Below are 12,558 nucleotides of genomic sequence, written 5' to 3' on the forward strand. Positions count from 1 at the left end.
GGCCCCCCTCCGCCGCCGCGGGCGAGCCGGCGCGGGCTTCCACCGCGTGGCCGAGCTGCTCGGGAAAGAGCCCCGGCGAGAAGGCGGGCCGGAAACGCCCCCCTCTGAGGGCACGCCGCGCGCTAAGTGCCGAGAGGAGAGGGGTCCGCCGAGCCCGCCTCTCCGAGGCTGCAGTGCGCGCGGAGCGGGCCTGGGCCCCCGCCCTCCGAACTCTCCATTCTCTCCGGACTTCTCCGGAGACATTCCCACAGCCCGCCCCACCCGAGTGCTCTCTCTCCCTCGCTCGCTCGCTCGCTCTCCCTGTCTCCGCGCAAGGCCTAACCGGCCATCTCGTACCCCCCCTCGCACTGCTTACGGGACTCAGCACCTAAACACAATCACCGCTTCACCAGCCTGGGGCTTGCTCGCGCGGATTTCTCTGCCGTGTGTTTTGTGTACGTGTTGTCTACATAAGAGGACCGGAGGACGCCACCTCTCGCTGTTCGCCGGCAGCTAGGCACGCGTGGGAGAGTCCAGGAGACCGGCGAGTGGCGGGTCCGCTGTGGGAAGTTCAGTCCCCACGTCGCCGCGAGTGGCTCTCTTCCATCCCCGCAAGGGTACGCGACAGACGCCGCAGCAGCTTTCAATCAATGCTGGCTGCGCTCCTGAATCGGTTCCACAGCTTCTATCAACGCTGCTGATAGTTAAGAAAAATTCTAGGAATTTTTTTTTTTTTTTTTTTTTTTTTTTGGCCAGCTGGCAATGATGCTACCCTACGCCTAGATTGAACAGGTGGTCTGTGGCAAGACTTCCCGCCTCTCTCTCCCTCTCTCTCTTTCTCTTTCTCTCTCTCTCTCTCACACACACACGAAAAAAATGCATACCGTGCCAACCCGCAATAGGACAGGACCTTCAGTGTGTGTGCTCCGCTACCAGCAACCCCGTGAAAGGAAAAGACGTCCCCTCCGCCAGGCCTTTGCAAGTTTTTTCTTGGGGATCGACCGCCATCTAATGGGAAGAGTGAAAAAAATTAGATCTGCGGGAGCCTAGTATGTGAAGAGATACTGGCAAGCAAGCAAAGTTATTTCTGTTATTTTATAGGCTTTCCACACACACAGACACACACACACACACCATAGCACACTTTACAAGAGTTCATTTAAGCCTCAGTATCATCACAAGATTTTGGCACAAATTTTCATGCCTAAGGTTCTCAATTTTTCGAGGCTAGAATAAGGAATCGTGCCGATTTTCAGCTCACTGAAGTGTTAACCACACAAACTGATGGAGGAGGTGGAGGTGGGAGCCTACAGTGGATTGGCAATCCTAAAAATTACAACCGCTTTCTTAGTATCCTTTAATAGAGCTGCTCATTTCAGGAGAAGGATCTTTGGATTGAAGATCTGCCTTTAAACAGGCAAGAATCCTATCACAAAAGGCAAATTCTGAGTGACGTCTTAAAGTGTCATGCCAAAATTTTGTGCCACTGCAGGGACAGTCTTAAAACACAAATAAAGCATCACTTTTTAGTGAAAGTTTATTAAAGCTATGAACATAACAGACATTAAGTTATCATATACCTTTAAAAACCCTGAAAGCAGGGGCGCCTGGGTGGCTCAGTCAGTTAAGCATCCAACTTCGGCTCAGGTCACGAGCTCATGGCTTGTGAGTTTGAGCCCTGCATCCGGCTCAGTGCTGCCAGCTCACCTGGAGCCTGCTTCAGATTCTGTGTCTCCCTTTCTGTCTGCCCCTCCCCTGCTCGTGCACACTCTCTCTCCCTCTCCCTCTCTCTCTCTCTCAAGAATAAATATTTAAAAAAAATTTTATTCCTGAAAGCAGGGGTGCCTAAATGGCTTAGTTGATAGACCCCACGACTTTTGATCTCACTCAAGTCCCACGTTGGACATAGAGATTACTTTTTAAAAAGGGGGAAAAAATCCCCAAAGGCAGTTAAAATGCTTTGTCTTCTCATCCAAATCATATTTGAAATACTCGTTGGTGGGTTAAATTAGGCACCATTGAAATCGTGTGAGAAAGATAGATCCTACTTTCTGACATTTTCAAATGAGCACTGAAGAGATATAAAAGGACTATAAATAAGCATTTACATCCTATGGAAGCCAAAGGTGGGGAGGTAGGTGAAATGGGAATTCGGGGGATTGCCACGTTGGGCAAAGAGTGAAGTCATTATTAGCATACTTAACTTTGGTCCACTTGGTGCAAGTCTGATATAAAGAGGCAGCTTGTTCAGCCTTTTACTTTTATTATTTCACAGGAAAGCACTTTCCACTGGAGTATATCCAAACCAGCATCTGGCACCTGGGAAAGTGAGAGTTGGAGCATACTGCACATGAAATATAAATAAAATTTAGAGAATTGTTGGTGCAGCAGGCTTTGGTTAGAAGCCAAATATCACAGCTGCCTTTTAAAGGGGTGTGGAAAGAGGGGATTTGCAATGGAAATGATTCCAAAATCATAATTCTAGTGCGTGTTTGTTACAAGAAGAAGCCCAAGGAGACTCATTTGGCTTCCTGTAAAGAATAGCCAACATCCTTTGGCTTGTGAAAAGCACTCTCTCTGCTTATGCAGTTCAAGAGAACCACTTAAAGATAATGTCCCTACCGGTACTTAGCTAGTTACATTATATGAGTTGACTGGCTACTCTGAAAATTATTATTGTATTAAAATATGTATTAGGGAACCACAATGTGCCTGTCTAACACTGTACGGAACATACACATGTACAGAATTTCCCTTTTGAGCAATTGCATTCTAAAACGCATGATGCTATACAAAACATGTACTGACATACATGACATACACACACATATTTGTACACACATATATGTCACGTTTAAGATTCACCAAGACCATGTTCCTTGGTCTTCGGGTCGAGTAGCAGACATGCACAAAGATGCATATGGACAGATATTTACTGATACACTGGTGAAATCAGAAAGACTGGAAAATTGGAAGAACTTAATTGTGCATCAACAAAGATGACTAAATCATAGGAAGTCCATTATTTGAAATACAATCTAGTCATTGAAAAGGATTAAGGAAAACTCAATGCATGCTGTATTAGACCATGTTCTCCAGAGAAATAGAACCAATATATATAGTGATTTATTGTAAGGAATTGGTTCACATGATTAGGGAGGCTGGGAAGTCCCAAGATCTGTACTCAGCAAGCTGGACCCAGGAGAGATGATTAAATAGAGTTCCAGTCTGAGTACGGAGGCCTGAGAACCAGGATAGCTGAGGGCGTGAGTTTTAGTCTGAGCCCAAAGGTAGGAGAAGACCTGTGTCCCAGCGTGAAGACAGGCAGAGAGTACGAAGTCTCCCTTACCTGGGTCTTTTATTCTGTTCAGGCCTTCATCCAATTAAACAAGGCCCACACAGGGGAAGGCAATCTCCTGATTCATATGTAAATCTCATCCGGAAACACCCTCACAGACACACCCATAATGATGTTTAACCAAATATCTGGGCACCCTGCATCCCGGTCAGGTTGATACATAAAATTAAATATCACAGGTCAATCCCTTGTCAATCTGGTATCTATAAGCATCTCCTGAAACCATGCCTACTCTCCAAAAAAGACAATGACAAGATCACAATTCCACCTAACATGATACAAATATCCCGTGTGTAAGAAAAAACGCACTAACCTCTTCTCCATAAGAGGAGATCAAGTTCTTTTTCTTTTTTTTTTAATGTTTATTTATTTTTGAGAGACAGAGAGACAGAGCATGAGCAGGGTAAGGGGAGAGAGAAAACGAGACACAGAATCTGAAGCAGGCTCCAGGCTCTGAACTGTCAGCACGCAGCCCGACACTGGGCTTGAACTCATGAACGGTGAGAGCATGACCTGAGCCGAATTCGGCCGCTTTACCAACTGAGCCAACCAGGTGCCCCAAGAGGAGATAAAGTTCTTGAGTGACTTTACTCCTCTCCTTATCTGGTAACTTGAATGCGATAATTTTAAATTAACAATACTTAAATATATCTCTTTTTTAATGCTTATTTATTTTTGAAATAGAGAGACAGTGAGCGTGAGCGAGGGAGGGGCAGAGAGAAGACAAGACACAGAATTCTGAAGCAGGCTCCAGGCTCTGAACTGTCACCACTGAGCCCAAAGCAGGGCTCGAACTCCCTGACTGCGAGACCATAACCTGAGCTGAAGTCCAACGCTTGACCAACTGAGCCACGCAGGCACCCCAATACGTAAGTTCATCTTATGTTACGTTTTAAGTGAATAAGAGAGGGAAGAAGTAAAGATGTTTGCCAAATATATATGTATACGCACATACTCATAACAATATAAGACATGACAATCAAGTGAACACATAAAATTAACCATCACATACACTAACATGAAATATCCCTAAGATGTAGCATGAGAGGAAGTAAGGTGCACAATAAGTAGGAAATACTAAGATACCACCCACAGAGTTTTAAGTGGAGAAAAAAATATATATATGCACACACAAATATGCTTTTACAGGGATGAAATGTATCTGAAAAGACATTTAAGAAATAGTAACAAGTTGCCTGGGGAAGGAAATTGAAGCACTAGAAATAGGTGTGAGAAAAATATGGAAGATTATTATTTTAGCCCAAGAAAAAAGCTTTTTAAATTTTCAAATAAGGACTTACTCAAAAGATAAGATACTAGGGGCACCTGGTGGCTCAGCTGGCTAAGCATGTGACTTCAGCTCAGGCCATGATCTAACGGTTCGTGGGTTCAAGCCTCACATGGCACTCTCTGATGTCAGCGTAGAGCCTGCTTAGGATTCTCTCTCTCCATCCCTCTCCGCTCCTCCCCTACTTGTTCTCTCCTTCTCTCTCTCTCTCTCTCTCTCTCTCTCTCTCAAAATAAATAAATACACTTACACACATACACACACACAAATAAAGTACATCAGGACATCTCAGAATGATAGAGAAAAAAGGTCTCATACCAGAAAAAAGTCAAATTCCATCATAAAAACTTAGTAAAAAAATGAACATTTTAACTGCTAAAGTCTTCCAAGTCCATTAGTTCAAAAAATAATTGNTCTCTGCTCCTCCCCTACTTGTTCTCTCCTTCTCTCTCTCTCTCTCTTTCTCTCTCTCAAAATAAATAAATACACTTACACACATACACACACACAAATAAAGTACATCAGGACATCTCAGAATGATAGAGAAAAAAGGTCTCATACCAGAAAAAAGTCAAATTCCATCATAAAAACTTAGTAAAAAAATGAACATTTTAACTGCTAAAGTCTTCCAAGTCCATTAGTTCAAAAAATAATTGATTCAACACATTTTGAATCAAGATGTATTCGAACAAAAAAGGTTTTCCATTTAATTGTGTTTCCTGTAAAAGATTCTACCTGTAGATGAATGCTTTATTACAGGTTTTACATAAGTTTTATCTGTCCCTTTGAAAAGAGCTGGTCTTTTCAGCGCCTGGATGGCTCAGTCAGTTAAGCAACCGACTTCGGCTCAGGTCATGATCTCATGGTTCGTGGGTTCAAGCCCTGCGCTGGGCTCTGTGCTGACAGCTAGCTCAGAGCCTGTAACCTGTTTCAGATTCTGTGTCTCCCTCTCTCTCTGACCCTCCCCTGCTCACGCTGTCTCTCTCTCTCTCTCTCAGAAATAAATAAAACATTAAAAAAAAATTTTTTTAAAGATCACCCACCAGAATCAGTCTAAGGCTCTCTCACTGGAAACAGTACCGGATGCCTTTGCTCTTACCAGGGCTGTCACAGGTCGTAGGGAAGAGGCAAAGAGAATTAGAAATAATAATATAATAATAATATTATTATTATGTTATTATTGAATGAAGANCACATAGTCAAAAAGTCTGGACTCATCTCTCCAACACTACACATCACAAATTATTAAGAATGATTCTGAGTCATCACTTTTAGATCCAAAACAGATACGGAAAGCAGACAACTGGGAATGGAAAGGTTCCAATGAGAGCAAACGTGGACTGAAGCCTATTTGTCTTCTTGGGCACAAGCTCTAAAAGCAACATATTGAGTTTCAATTTTATCCTGGCACGGAGAAGAATTCTGAGCAGGGAATTAATCACGTTTCTGTGCTGAGAGATCACTCTGGATGCTCTGCAGGAGAGCTTGGTAGTAGGTATGAAGAACGACTAAAAGTCTATTCAGTGAAAACTGACTAGAGCCCAAAATATTGCCATGGCAATGAATATAAAAAAGAAAGGATAGTTGGGCGGCTGGGTGGCTAAGCATCTGACTTTGGCTCACGTCATGATCTCACAGTTTGTGAGTTTGAGCCCCACATCGGGCTCTGTGCTGACAGCTCAGAGCCTGGAGCCTGCTTCAGATTCTGTCTCTCCCTCTCTCTCTGCCCCTCCCCCACTCGCACTCTGTCTTTTTCGCTCTCAAAAATAAATAAACATTAAAAACATTTTTTAAAAAAGAAGGGAAGGATTTGAAAGATATTCAGATGGTATTTAGGAGATGCAGGATGCAAGGAGCCCAAGACTAACTAAATTCATGGAAGCGCCGTTCGCCTAGATGGGAAACTCAGGAAGGGCAGGTTTGGGGAGGAAAATAAATTCTCATTAATTTTTTAAAAATATTTTTTATTTATTTCTAGGAGAGAGAGAGAGACAGCGTGAGCAGGGGAGGGCCAGAGAGAGGGAGATACAGACTCTGAAATTGGCTCCAGGCTCTGAGCTGGCAGTCAGCACAGAGCCCGACGCGGGGCTCGAACCCGCAAACCGCGAGATCATGACCTAAGCGAAAGTCAGACGCTTAACCAACTAAGCCACCCAGGCGCCCCATAAATTCTCATTTAGATCTACCCAAACCCAGTAGCCCCATAGGAGGTTCCAGCTGTGGGTGTACAGTAAAAGCCACACACACCCTTAGGCGAGCTCTCTGGTCTATCTCTCAGATCTGCTCCCTTGGCCGCAGAGAGCCTGATTTGGGATCCAACTTATCTCCCCACAACTGCTCCCCTGAGAGATTCAGGCTCTTTGATTTCTGAGGCCCCCCTACCCGGCTTCTGCTCCCAGTTCACAGGCAAGAGCTTTTCCTGCCAGCCCCCACTCTGATGCTGCCTCCTGAGACCTCAGAGAGCCCCCCACCCAGGGACCAAAGCCCCTTCTCCTGGGTAGCGATGGGAGGATGGAAGTTCTTCTCTAAAGCCCAGGTTGGCCTCAGCATTCTGGGCCCCAGACCTGCTTCCAATCCTACAAACTCTTCTTGACCACAACTGAGCAATCCATTTATTTATTTGTTTAATTTTTTAAAAACGTTTATTTGAGGGGCGCCTGGGTGGCTCAGTCGGTTAAGCGACCAGCTTCGGCTCAGGTCATGATCTCATAGTTTGTGGGTTCGAGCCCCACGTCGGGCTCTGTGCTGACTGCCAGCTCAGAGCCTGGAGCCTGTTTCAGAGTCTGTGTCTCCCTCTCTCTCTGACCCTCCCCTGCTCACGCTGTCTCTCTCTGTCTCTCTCTCCTAGAAATAAATAAAACATTAAGAAAAAAATTTGAAAGCAGCCCCCACACAGCGCAGCAGCGAGAGGCCGGAGCAGGAGGCAGGCTGCAAGGTGGCAAGTTTAATAAGCCCCGTGGAGACGCAGAGCCGCATGCCCACTCGCCTCACTTAAAAGTTGATACAGAGGGGGCACCTGGGTGGCTCATCGGTTGAGCGTCCGACTTTGGCTCAGGTCATGATCTCTCGGTTCGTGGGTTCGAGCCCCGCGTCGGGCTCTGTGCTGACAGCTAGCTCAGAGCCTGGAGCCTGTTTCAGATTCTGTGCCTCCCTCTCTCTCTGATCCTCCCCTGCTTATGCTGTCTCTCTCTCTCTCTCTCTCTCTCTCTCTCAAAAATAAATAAAACATTTAAAAAAAAAAGTTGATACAGAGGCCTTACCTGGGTTCAGTCCTGTAGGCCGTCCAGTTGCTCCGAACACCTATCTCAAGGCTGTGTCCTTGCAGCAGCCTCTGGGAGCGTGGGCGTCAAGCAGAACCCACAATCCAAAAGCAGAAGAGGGGTTGAGGAGCCTCCGAGGGCCTAGGTCCAGTTCACCGGTCATCAGCAGTCTATTTTCTCCATGATCTCCCCCAACAAATAGGAAAGGGTAGTAAAATATTTAGGAGGTGATAGATTCTGTGTCTATATTTCCTTTATTTTTAATAAGATTTAATTGTAAGTGTATAGAGTTTAAAATAATGGGTCATGCCTGGGGGGCCTGAGAGGCTCAGTCGGTTAACCGTCTGACTCTTGATTTCGGCTCAGGTCATGATCTCATGGTTTGTGAGTTTGAGACCCTGCATCAGGCTCTGCGCTGTCAGCGCAGAGCCTGATTAGGATTCTCTCTCTGCCTCTCCCCCACGTAGGCTCTCTCTCTTTCTCAAAATAAATAAATAAGTGTAAATTAAAACCAATGGCCATGCTTAATAACCAGTTAAAAAAATTCCTGAAAATTCAATAATCGGTTCTTGTGAATAAGCTGGAGCTGGCCCCGGCACCCCCCTGCTGGTAACAGACTTCTGGAAATCCCTGGCTGGGGCAAGGGTGAAGAAAGAGTAAGGTCAAGCTTTATGAGGATGTCAAAAAAACTCAATAATCAAGAGAACTACTATTTAATGTTTTAAACAAACAATGTGTTTGTTTTAGTTTTTATTTATTCATTTATTTAAGCAATCTGTAACCCTAACATGGGGCTCAAACTTACCACCTCGAGATCAAGAGTCACATGCTCTACCAACTGAGCCAGCCAGGTGCCCCAAGATAAATGATAATTTTAATGCAATGTTTTAAAAATCAGAATTATGGAGAGAACAATCCATGATGAACAACTTGCCAAAATTTAAATACACAGAAGATCAGTGGAAACTTTGAGGGTGTGAGTCTGGAAGCGGGGTTGGGGGGGGGAGTTTGTCCACCAGGTAAAGTCACCTGTCTAATGCGAAAAAAAGAGTTCAACCTCGAAAGAGAATCTTTTTTTATGTTTACTTATTTATTTTGAGAGAACGAGAGAGAGAGAGAGAGAGAGAGAGGGAGGGAGAGGGGTCAGGGGAGGAGCAGAGAGAGAAAGAGAGAATTCCAAGCAGAGTTTGCACTGACAGGGGCAGCCCCGACTTGGGGCTCAATCCCAGGAACCATGAGATCATGACCTCAGCAGAAATCAAGAGCCCCCTGCTCACATTATGTCTGTCTGTCCCTTTCTCAAAAATAAAGAAACAAATTAAAAAAAAAACACTTTGTGCTTTTGATCCCTTGTTTTCTTGTAACTTGAATGGATATTGTCATTAATTTTTTAAAATGTCTATTTACTTTTTTTTTAATGTTTATTTATTTATTTCTAGGAGAGTGAGAGAGACAGTGTGAACAGGGGAGGGTCAGAGAGAGAGGGAGTGACAGACTCTGAAACAGGCTCCAGGCTCTGAGCTGGCAGTCAGCACAGAGCCCGACGCGGGGCTCGAACCCACGAACCGCGAGATCATGACCCGAGCGAAAGTCGGACGCTTAACCGACTAAGCCACCCAGGCGCCCCTAAAATGTCTATTTACTTTTGAGAAAGAGAGAGACAGTGTGAGCAGGGGCGGGGTAGAGAGGGACAGAGACACAAAATCCAAAGCAGGCTCCAGGCTCCTAGCTGTCAGCACAGGGTCCGATGTGGGGTTCAAACTTACGATCCCACTATCGACAGTGAATCAATTGGCTACTCAGAATATTTATGTGACCATACCTCCGGTTGGCGACAGGACTATTCAGTTTACTCCCTGTTACCAAATTCACATACAGTTCAAATCCACATAGGACACGATGCACTTCTCCACGTGGACCTTCTTATTCTATCCCACTTGTGCTATTTCTTGTACTCCCGGGCTCCAGTGGCCTGCTGAGAGAACTACAGGCCAGCTGGGGTCTCCTGGACACCTGGGGTATGGTGTCATCAGACCCTTCCCCCACTCAGCACCTACTCTCCGGAGTCCTTCAAGTGATGAGTCAGACACTCGGAGTGTTCTGACTCTTCCTACAACCCTTCTCATGAATCTAATTCAGCTTGAATGGCCTCCTGTTCTCTCTGACCCACTGAGATGCTCCCCCAGGCTTGTGGCCAGAATAGACAGCCTGGGGGTGGGGAACCAAACTGTCACAGGAGACTGCTGGACTCTCAATGACGCCAGGGCCAGATAAAGTCCCTAGATTACTGGCCAAGGTTCAGCCCAGGGAAACAGACATGGGAAAGCACTTCTCACTTTCAGCATATACTTGAAGAGGTTCAAGTTTTCCATCAGGTGAAATCTATTCTACCTATGGAAGGAGCTGGGTGGGTGGAGAGAGATACTAGATCAGTGTCGGTAACTGTTCTCTCCCCATCTAGGATCAGGCCAAGGATGTTCCTGTAAAAGGCTCCCTCCTTCGTGTACCTTGACCACATGGAATTTCTCCATGGGCTGACCTGGATCTCACCTGAACTTTATTTTTTTTTAATGTTTTTTTTTTTAATTCATTTCTAGGAGAGAGAGAGAGACAGTGTGAGCAGGGGAGGGTCAGAGAGAGAGGGAGACACAGACTCTGAAACAGGCTGCAGGCTCTGAGCTGGCAGTCAGCACAGAGCCCGACGCGGGGCTCGAACCCACGAACCGCGAGATCATGACCTAAGCGAAAGTCGGACGCCTTAACCGACTAAGCCACCCAGGCGCCCCTTCACCTGAACTTTAATGCAGACCCTTCATTTGGGGATTGATTATTGCTCTCTAATCAGTCCCATGGGTTAATTATTTAAGCCATTCCTTGCTTTCCAAGGCTGCCTTACCTGGGACTTGCCTTGTGGGGGTCGGGGGGCTGTCCCAACTTCTCTCAGATCCAACTGTGGCTCTTATGATGTCAGCATGAATCAGGGCACTGGGCCCCTCATTCATCTGGAAGGAAAGGGTGGTTGGCAGGGCGTGCTGAGTTAGAGGTGCCTATGGGAAAGGTCTGGTTCTTGTGCTTGTGAGAAAGATCGAAGCTGGAGATGAGGACTTGGGAGTCATTAATGCATTGCGGGTGGCAGTAGAAGCCGCGGGGATGAGTTGCTCAGGTGGGGTGAGTTGCGTGAGAAGAGAAAAAAGGATCAAGACCTGGTCAGGCAGAGGTGCCTGCGATGAAGACTGAGCAACTGGAGAGGCTGCAGCGAAACTAAGAGATGGCACTCACCGAAAATATGGAGAAACCTCAAAAAAGGAGGGAGGAGGGGTGCTCGGGTGGCAGTCAGTTAAGCATTGGACTTCAGCTCAGGTCATGATCTCACAGTTCATGGGTTCAAGCCCCACATCTGGCTCTGTGCTGACAGCACTTCAGATCCTCTGTCCCCTCCTCTCTCTGCTCCTCCCCTGCACATGCTCTCTCTCAAATAAATAAACATTAACAAAAAATTTTAAAAATGGGGGGGGGTGCCTGGGTGGCTCAGTCGGTTAAGTGTCTGACTATTGATTTCTGCTGTCATGATCTCACGGTTTGTGAGTTCAAGCCCCGCGTCAGGGTCCACACTGACAGTGCAGAGCCTGCCTACTTAGGATTCTCTCTCTCCCTCTCTCTCTGCTCCTCCCCTGCTCATGTGCTCGCTCTCAAAATAAATAAATACTTCTTTAAAAAAATTTTAAAAAGAGGGAGGGGCGTCTGGGTGGCTCAGTTGGTTAAGCCTCCAACTCTTAATTTCGGCTCAGGTCATGATCTCACAGTTCGTGAGTTCGAGCCCCACATAGATTCTGTCTCCCTCTGTCTCTGACCTTCCCCTGCTTGCTCTCTCTCTCAAAATAAATAAAAATAAACTTTTTTTTAAAAGGAGGGAGGAATCAACGGCGTCAAATGCAGCTGAGAAGTCTAGTATAATGAGGTCTGAATTAGAGTCAACTGGGAAGTCATGGAGGACCTTTGGGGCAGCTCATTTAGTGGCCTGGTGGGGCAGAAGCAGGGCCAATCATATGCTGGGCTGGGCTGCACAGAGAACTCTGGGTACCAGAGAAGCATTTCTGCCCATGTTGACTGGCAACGCTCACTACCTCTGTTTGCATTTATGTTTCTCTTAGCTACGTACTACACCCAAACACATTACTGGTTGGGATCGGTGTCACGGTAGGAGATCTATTTCAGTACCCTAAAAACTACTGGGTTCCTAGATAGTACCATCTCACAGTTTACCTTTACGCTCTGAGTTTGCAAGCTGGTAACCACTTTAACTGGTTTAACATAAACCGGGCTTCCCATAGCAATGCTAGTCCCACACCACCCATTCCACGGACGACAACAACTGGCTGGAGGCTAGTAGCAGCCTCAGCCTTGCGCTCTCCATCTGGTCAGTTCCCTCCACCTCCACCACCGTCCCGATTTTTCTTACCCTTGGCTAGCTTAACCCATGTGTTCACTCATTTGTTGGGCCCCTTCTCTCTCCTCAAAGGTTTAACTGTGAAACAAAACATATATTGCATACATTTGTACCACGCTTTCACGTTTGTTTACGAAACCCCTTCCATCATTTACCTCTCACAACCCCTTCGAGGAATGATTAGGCTGGAAGAGCAGTGGCGAGGCGCGTGCGCCCTCTGCCGTCA

This window comes from Crocuta crocuta, unplaced genomic scaffold, assembly GCF_008692635.1.
Source record: "Crocuta crocuta isolate KB4526 unplaced genomic scaffold, BGI_CrCroc_1.0 scaffold149, whole genome shotgun sequence".
Classification (NCBI taxonomy): Eukaryota; Metazoa; Chordata; class Mammalia; order Carnivora; family Hyaenidae; genus Crocuta; species Crocuta crocuta.